Here is a 9,329-nt window from a genome sequence, read left to right as displayed (position 1 = left end):
GGAGGGGGGATGGTGGAGGATGGGAAAGGCAGCGGAGCACAACAGACACTAGTATGGCAATATGTAAATCAATGGATGTGTAACTGATGTGATTCTGCAATCAGTGTATGGGGTGAAGGTGGGAGTTCATAACCCACTTGAATCAAAGTGTGGAATATGATATGTCAAGAAATTTGTAATGTTTTGAACAACCAACAATAAAAAATTAAAAAAAAAAAGAAATAAATTCTCTATTTTAATTGTTACAATTTTTACACTCAGTGTTTCCAATTGGCTCTTCATTGTAACTGTTTCATGCTTCATGTAACCAATATTCTGTCATCTCTTTTAGGACATTAATTTATATGTATTGTAAATCCTTAATCTGTCTGTTGGGTTAATTCTGATCTACCTATTTTAGATAGTCTAGTTAATTGTCTCTCTTAGGCATGTCGTGCTTCTCAGCTCTCTCCCCATGATAGCTTATTTTCCCCTTAAAGAATGATCAGTCCTAGCTGAGAAGCAAAGCCCATCCCTCAACTTGTGCTCTTCATGGTTTATGAAGTGGGATGATGTCACTGTGGCTAGGGCACTCAGAGTCTTGACCAGTTCTGTTTATTGTCCCTTTTCCTGTGACCCGAAATGTTCCAGTCTATTAGCCATGGGACATGGGGAAAAAGAAGCCATCCAAACAAACCCAGGGAACAAAATCCAGCTTTGGTGTCCAAGTTATGTTTAACAACATAAGAGGGAATCATTACAGGGATTTCCTCTGGATGACCATAGTGATCAACCTCCCACCTGTCTGCCTCAGATGTTGACTCAGAAGTCCATCCTAGGCACATTGTGAGTAATGCTCAGTGGCAAGTGATGACCAGGAGGCCATATGCAAGGTCACTTGAGAATTAAGGAGTGGGTAGATTAGACAAGATAGAAAACTGATTTACTTAATAATTGGGACAAAATTCTACTTCTCCAGTTTCCAAAAGAGAGCAAATTTTCTATTAGGGATTATATTAAATGCCAATTGCTATGCAATGAATTACTCCAAAACTTAGTAGCTTAAACAGCAAACATGTATTATTTTGCAGTTTCTATGATTAAGGAATTTAGTAGTGGCTTAGCTTAGTGCTATGCTATCATAGCACTTAGCTGAGTGCTATCAAAGTCTCTGATGAAGTTACAGAAACGAGGTCATTAGGGACTGCAGTTATTCTGGAAGTTCTGCTTCAGATGACTCATTTGCATGGCTGTTAGTCAGAGGCTGTTCCATGCTGGCTGTTGTCATGGGCCTCAGTTCCTCCTCACTTAGGTTGCTTGAGTGTCCTGACAATATGGCTGCTGGCTTCTTCCAGAGCACACAATTTGAAAGAGAGAAAGAAAGAAGCCAAATGCCTCTTATGATCTTGTCTCATTGGTTCTACATGATTGCTTCCACTCTATTCAATCTGATATAAGCAACTCATGAATTTCCGACCACCCACAAGGGAAAGGGAATGAACCTCTCCCTCTTAAAGCAAAGAAAGGAGTCCCAAACAACTTGTGACCTTTTAAAAAATCACCACTGAAATTCTGAATACTACAAATAAATGATAGGTCTCCCTTTACCAACACAAGGCCTAACAAATTAAATACCACATCAAATTTGGAGATTTTCTTCACTAAATTAAGTATTTCAAGGACTTAAAAGCAATAAGTCATGATGTAGCAAACAAATGTTATTTGAGCATGTCTCTAAGTCTTTGTGATACTAAGAAATGCTGACTAATGTTATTTAAAATGTTAGAACTGTTTAGGAACTAAAAAGGAAAACAATCAAAAACTTGGAACTAAGGCAAATAAATACCAGAATTACTTTTCAATGTCATATCGGAATATGTTTTAACTGGTCAGCCCAAGTCTTGTTTAAATTTCTAAGGAAATTTCTGTTCATTGCAGCCCTCAAATCTATGAAGATTAAAATTACTTTGTGGATTTTTGTCTAAAGAAATGATTCCTATTAGAAATCAATTTTCCCCAATAGAAAAAATAATCCTAGACTTTATGATATTATTGCTCTGTAAAACATACCCTGTTTTTCCTCGATTTAGCAAGATTATTTCATCATGCTTTTCATGAATGACTATATAAATCTTCCTCTAACTCTTCTTTAAACCAACTTTGCCTTCCAGCTGGGTCTCTCATTCATTAGTTAAATCTTTTTAATAATTTTTCTGTGACTTTGTTTGCTTATTTGTTTAGCAATACTGGGATTGAACCCAGGCTCTTACAAATGCTAGACAAGTGACACCCTCTGTCCTTTTTGTTTTATTTTCAGACAGGGTCTTTCTAAATTGCTTAAACTAGCCTTGATTTTGCAATCCTCTTATTTTAGCCTCCTAAGTAGTTGGGATTACAATCTTGTGCCACTGTGCATAGCATGAATTAAATCTTTTCATTTGAAGATCCTTTACTTTATATTTACAAGAGACATGTTTTTAACTTCTGAAAAATATACTTTAAGATTTTGTGAGGTTTTTTTCCCACTAAGACAGACTCTTCCGCTGGACCTTATTGCACTGTATTGTTCACCTTTATGAACTATTTCCTCCTGGGAACATCTTTTGGGTCTCATCTCTTTTTGCCCTGGAGTGCATCATAAGGACAGCAAAACTTTCCCTTCATTGATTCTCTGATTTCATTCTTTTGATTTTATGTTTTTATTTTTCTTTCTGATTATTGGTCCAGTCTGTTTTTCTGCCTATATTTGGTCTAATTTTTTCACCCTTCAGCTCAGAGCTTAATAAATAATGACCATTAGGTAGTATAGTTATCACATTGTACATACATGAGACTGATCTATACATGACTAATAAGTTATCCCTTATTGAAATAAGGTGTGACCATTTAATCATTTCTGTCAATATAATAGGGACCTTTCTTTGTCATGTAAGAGATGACAGCTAATCTAGATTGTTTAATGTTTTGGTTGCTTGCTTTTTATGTTTCTAAGCTCAACTCAATTAGGAAAAACTCTATGCCTTCTGAAAAGGAGAAAGTTTCTTTTTGAGATCTGGACTGGTGGGTTTTTGTGTCTCTGTTTACTTCAGGCCTGTGTCTGTAGGTATAAAATTGAAGCTACAGACTTTCTGTGGGTCTCTGTGTCAGTAATTGAAAAGGAAAACATTTTTCTTTCATTGTGTGAGCATGAAATATTTTTCTCCCACTGGAGGATATTAATACATTAAGCTATAAAAACTCTTAAATTAAAGAGGCTCTGTTCTGCTCAGTTTATGGAGACCAATAAGGCCTGCTCAAATTTAACATTTCCAGAGTTCTTATTAAAAAAAAAAAAAGACTAAACTTCAAATGCTCTGAATATGCTAACCTTTAAAAAAGGTATTAAAAAAAATCTTCAACAGAAATTGTTAGCTCAGAAGGATTTTTATAAAAGCATCCAAGTTCAAGTAGTTAAAAGTGAATATCATTGAACAAATCAGAAGGAATTTTTGCTTAAAAAGTGCTTTGTGTCTTTTCTCTAATTTTCTCAATTTGGAGTATCATGAAAGCATAGTTTTTCAAGATTTATATTTGCTTCTCACAAAGAAACCAAGAATCTAGAGTTCCTAGACTTTTTATACTGGTTCATAAAATCATAAAAGCTATTATTATTTTTATTCAATTTTTTTAATTTGGGAAAATAAAAAATTATATGTTCACTTAAATAAATTATAATTCTAATGAACATTTCATATCAACAGTAATCATGTTCTTGCAGTACATCAGCTAAGACTTATTTTCTAAAATTTTTTGAATATTTAGATATAAAAATAATGGTAAATTGAGTTAATTAGTGAATACTTCTTAGACATTTATTTAGTAATTATAATTTCAGTATATGTACTTTTGTGTGAGTCATGGTGTCTCACTATATTGTTTAGGCTGGTCTCAAACTTCTGGGTTCAAATGACTTTCCCACCTCATCCTCCCAAGCAGTGGGTCTACAGGTCTGTGCTGTGGCATCTGGCTTTGTACTTTTGTGTCTTGTTTTTTTTAATAAGTTTGTTTTTTAAAATATCTTTATTTTACTTATTTATTTTATGTGGTGCTGAGGATCGAACCCAGGGCTTCATATGTGCTAGGCAAGTGCTCTACCATTGAGCCACAACCCCATCCCCTTGTGTCTTATTTTTACACATTGAAGAGAGGCTATGCCTCTGAGCTTTGTTAAATATAATCATTTGTGCTGCCTTAAGAGAATATAAGCTGTCATGTGGCACACGCCTATCATCCCAGTGATTCAGGAAGCAGAGGCATGAGGATCACAGGTTCGGGGCTGATCTGGGCAACTTAGGCCCTTTCTCAAAATAAAAAGAAAAAAACGGTTGGGGGTGTAGCTCAGTGATAGAATTTCCCTGGGTTCAATCTGCAGTACCCAAATAAGAGAATATAAAAGGGCATGTGTAGCTATAGAGGTTGCATGTGCTCACAAGTTTCATAGTCTGATAAAATGCTTTGGGAATTGACAGTTCACAATTACCTACCTCCAAATTTTCTCAGATTAATAAATGGTATTTACTTTGGTTAAATGCAGAGTTGTCAAAGCTGTACTAAAACAATATGACAGAGAAATACAAATGTGTATTCAAGAAAATGGGAGATGTATAATGCTTTTTCCAAATGAAACAAAGAATAGTTTGATTTTAAAGTGTTTTCAGAATTTGTAAAGGAATGATGAAAGACAAAATAAATGGATATGGAAAGTTGTAGAAGATTGTCTGTACCCTATGTTCACTGCAGCATTATTCATAATAGCCAAGATATGGAAACAACCTAAGTGTACCCTGATGGATGAGTGGGAAAAATGTGTTTATATATATGTGTGTGGGCACATGGGCACATATACATGGCTATTCATCAGTGTAGTGGAGTATTATTCAGCCATAACAAAAGAAAAAAAATCCTGACATTAATGACAACATAAATATTAACCTGAAGAACATCATTGTAAGGGAAATAAGAAAGACATAGAAAGATAGATGTAGGACCCCACTTGAAAGCAAAGTGCATATCTAAGGGTTACCACAGGCTGGGAAGTGGAAGAAATGAGAAGATGTTGATCAAAGGGTATGAAAAATTAAAATTGTGAGACTGTAAATGTTTTTTGTTTCAAGCCCCTGGATTTGGGGATAACTTATTGTAGAGTAATATGTAACTATTTAATATTCATTTTCCTGAAAAATTAGAAATTATATTCCATCTATGTATGATATATCAAAGTACATAAATGCATTCTACTGTCATGTATAACTAATTTAAAAAAAATTTAATTTATAAAAAGAATACTACACTATTAAAAAAAAAAAAGAAAGTTGTAGAAGATTGTAAGTAAACACTATTTGCTGCAGTCTTGAATGCCTACAAATAATGCATGAGAAAAGAACATATGAAATGTTTAAAAAATCATTAAGGTATACTTAATTTGATGTGTTAACTCAAAATATAATGCTTTAATGAAAGGTTAAGAATTAGGTTTCTCTCTCTTGAAATTTAAAATTGTTCTTTGGAGTAATCTAGCCTTAATAAGAAACAATAAAAGATATTCTTTATATTTTCTGTTATCTTCCCAGGTAACAGAGATTCTATATCCCACTAGAATAACTTCTGCTTTATGCTGAATTGTTGTAAACTTAATTATTTTGTAAAACAAACAGAATTGGCAAATTTAGAAGGTAGACAATAGAAACAATCTGAAGAAGAGAGAGGATAAAAGATTAGAGAAAAGATGAACAAAGCCTTGAGGTCTTATAGAAAAATACCCAAATGGCTAAATATACGTAATTGAAGAACCAGACAATAACTAGATAGAAGTTAGTTTTCCAGTTTAATAGGTGTTCAACATCACTTGGCTATTTGTTGACTATGTGGTAAAGAAGCCTATTCAGGATAATTAATATACCTTGTATTTATGTATAGTAACAAACAGGGAAACACAACATAACTAACCTTCCCCCAACCACTGACATATAAGCTTTGTACATATTTATGAGATACAATGTAATGAATATGTACCCATTGGGTAGTGATCAACTCAGTGCAATTAGCACATCCAACATCCTAAACTTTTCCAGTTCTTTATGATGACTAAATTCTTTGTCTTCTATTTTAAGAGATATAATGCATTATTGTTAATTATATTCACCCCACACTGCCATAGAACAACAGAATATATTCCTCTGATCCTTTTAGTGGTCAAGAATACTATTTGGAGATTATTTATAATTGGAGTAAGAGGAGGAAAATTATCCAAAACTTGAAAATAAACCTAAAAACAGAGACAATTTGCCTTTTCAGTGTCATACTGTGGCATTCTCTAATATGTCTGCCAAAAGTCTACTTAATTCTCTGCAAGAATGTACTTTTTCTTCACTTACTGTTAACCATTGATCATAACCCAGTCTCAGAGATTACATGCTAACTTGTGCATTGTTTATTCCAGAGACACAAATGATTTCTTTGATATGTGCTTTATATTTGTATGTTATATTTTTATTTTTTGAAATATCTAATTTTGACAGGATGAAATCACTGAAATTCAATTTTCAAAAAGTCAAACAGGCACATATGAATCTTTGATTATAAGCAGAGACTGGCAGAGAATTTTCTCTAGTCGTTTTGTGCATGTGTCTTTAGAGGATGACCAATGCTGCCTTAGACAATTTCACATAGTAGCTGATTTCATAAGGCGAACAAAGCCTAAATGTATAGGATTAAATGCTACTTTAGAAATCATTAAAACCATCCTAAAATCAATTCAAAAATTGACCAGAAACCACTGCACTTTGCTCCCAAGAGAAATAACATGCTGAGTAAGCAACTTAAATGCCATTCATGCCTCTTCAGACCCAGGCACCATGCTGGGTCAGCACACTGACAGCTAAGACTCCAGTGGACAAAGGTAGTGAAAGTCTAAAACAGCAAAATCTACTGAGGAGAAGCAATAATGCTGGAAATTCCATTTCATTTACAGAAAAAAATATATGTATCTTTTAAAATATGCATTAGAACACTCTCTTAAAACACAGAGAAATGACGTGAATTCCCATAAGAAAATTGGGTGTTTCACATCATCTGATACTGACAGAAAGACCTGACCTCTCATCAACTAGATTTTGACTTCCAGGGACAGCAGGAGCCCTGGCAGCAGGGGCAGCAGCTGTCTTCCCATAGAGGAGTTGGCTCCTTCACACTCTTCTCCAGGACTTTTCCTGAAGTCACCAGAGTCAGTTCTTCTAAACTCGTGAAAATACACTAAGATCCTTGTTTAATTGTATCTTTGGGGCTCACATTCTGTGATGCTATTATGGACTATATTTTCAAGCGTCTTTTTGAAGATGCTTCAAAATTAATTAGGTGTGGCTGAGTTTAAAAAAAAAACAAAACAGAGTCAATGATTCCCTGCCCCCACCCTCTAAAAAAGGCCCCAACTGAAACAAAGTACATTCCAGAATATACCCTGCAATAATGAGAGATACATTGTCTATAGAAGAAGAGATGCTTATGTAGAAAAATCATCTGATAAAATGGAAAAGCAAATACTCTCCTACATCTGTTTTTTTAAAAATAATTTGCTTATTAATCTTTCCATTTGGAGCTGAGAACACTACTCCAAGAAGCTTACGTTGGCAAAAACCAAAAACAACTATGAAATGGGGGGAGGGGAGGAGTGGAAAGAGGGCAACATTTCAAGTTCTAAATATTTTTCTCACAGTGCATGGAATCGGGGTGGGGAAAATTGAAAGATGTGAATAGAAAAATAATTAATTAATTAGAGGGCATATCCTTGGACAATCTGGAAATAAAATCTATTTTATTTTGGTGTTTTCCTTTGTTTTGTTTTGTTTCTATAATCCTACTATACTGTAGCACTAGCTCCTATATCTCCAACTCCTAGCACATGGAGCACCTAGAATCTTGTAGGTACTCAATAAATATTTGTCAAAGACATGATAATACTAATTGGCTAATGAGATATTGAAAAGTCCCGAGACCTTTACCATTATTTACAAATCAGATTTCAGTTAGGGCTATATAGAAAAAAAGTATTTCAGGCCAGAGCGTCTCAAACTTCTATGTTCATACAAATCACAAACCATCTGGATATCCTGTCAAAATGAAGATTCTGACTCATTCATTTCAGATGGGGTCGAAGGGTCTGCATTGCTAACAAGTTTCTAGGTGATGCTTATGCTGCCGGTTCATGGACCATGCTTTAAGAACCAAGATTCTGGGTAACACAGTGGTTTACAGCAATAGGGGAGGCTCCTGAGTGGGGAGTCCACAAGAAGTGTTGGGGCCATTGACTAGCAAGGGAAGGGGAAACCCTGGACCATAAGGACATGGCTTAGAGAAGGAGGTAGATGCCTACCTGAGGAGTATGCACACTGTCCCTTTCTGTTTCTGCTCTATAAAATGAAAGACTATCTTCTGTTTAAAGAAAATATTCAACTATCAGCAAAAAGTGGGAGAAATATGGGAAATAGGGGTTGAAATCCTATTATGGTCATCCATGGCTTTATCAGGCTGGGCTACACGGATTGTGAAAGACCAGTCCCCTCCCCTTCTAACACCTTCACAAGGATCCTCATTTTCTGGAAGAGAGACCTGGGCTACAATCAAGGAGGCCCATTTCTCAAGAACTTTGGAAACTGAGGGAGAATGCTCTGGCACAGATTGCCTCACACAGATTGCCCCCTCCCAGCTACCTTCTCCTACTCACTCCTTAACTTTAACCCTTCCTGTTGTGCTTCAAGTCTGGCAAGTACTGAGAATACAAAGATAACTCACAGTCCATGTCCCCCACCTCCCCAACCCTGATGTGTGGCTCACCTTAGTTCTTCATCCGTGGATCACACTGATAAAGGAATGATGGCCTCAGATTGCCTCTCTTTCAAAAATATCATTAAGATGATATCATTAAATATCATTTTGAAAATACCATTAATACATTGAAAAATCATCATTAGAAAAATCAATCAAAATATCAGAGTGACTGAATGTATTTAAATATGTTACCCATCCAGAGTCTAGAATCTGTCATATTAGTGCTTAAAGTTATTTCCGAAGCTTGAGTTTTGCACAATTGCACACATAAAAATGCTTCAAGAGCACAGAGATCAATATCTGGGGAAAAAGTTATGGTTATTTCTTGTTTTTTGCTCTTCACCAAAGATGTGATGGCTAATGGCTTCCTGCCTCCCCTGTTAATACAGTAACTCATGTTGGCAGTGACAGGTAGTCACAAGCCTCACAGTGCCAATCTACAGGAAAGTAAAAACATGAAAACTTGGAAGCAAATGTTGCTGGGCCAC

This window comes from Marmota marmota, unplaced genomic scaffold, assembly GCF_001458135.2.
Source record: "Marmota marmota marmota unplaced genomic scaffold, marMar, whole genome shotgun sequence".
Taxonomy (NCBI): domain Eukaryota; kingdom Metazoa; phylum Chordata; class Mammalia; order Rodentia; family Sciuridae; genus Marmota; species Marmota marmota.
Note: the sequence above shows the minus strand (reverse complement) of the source record.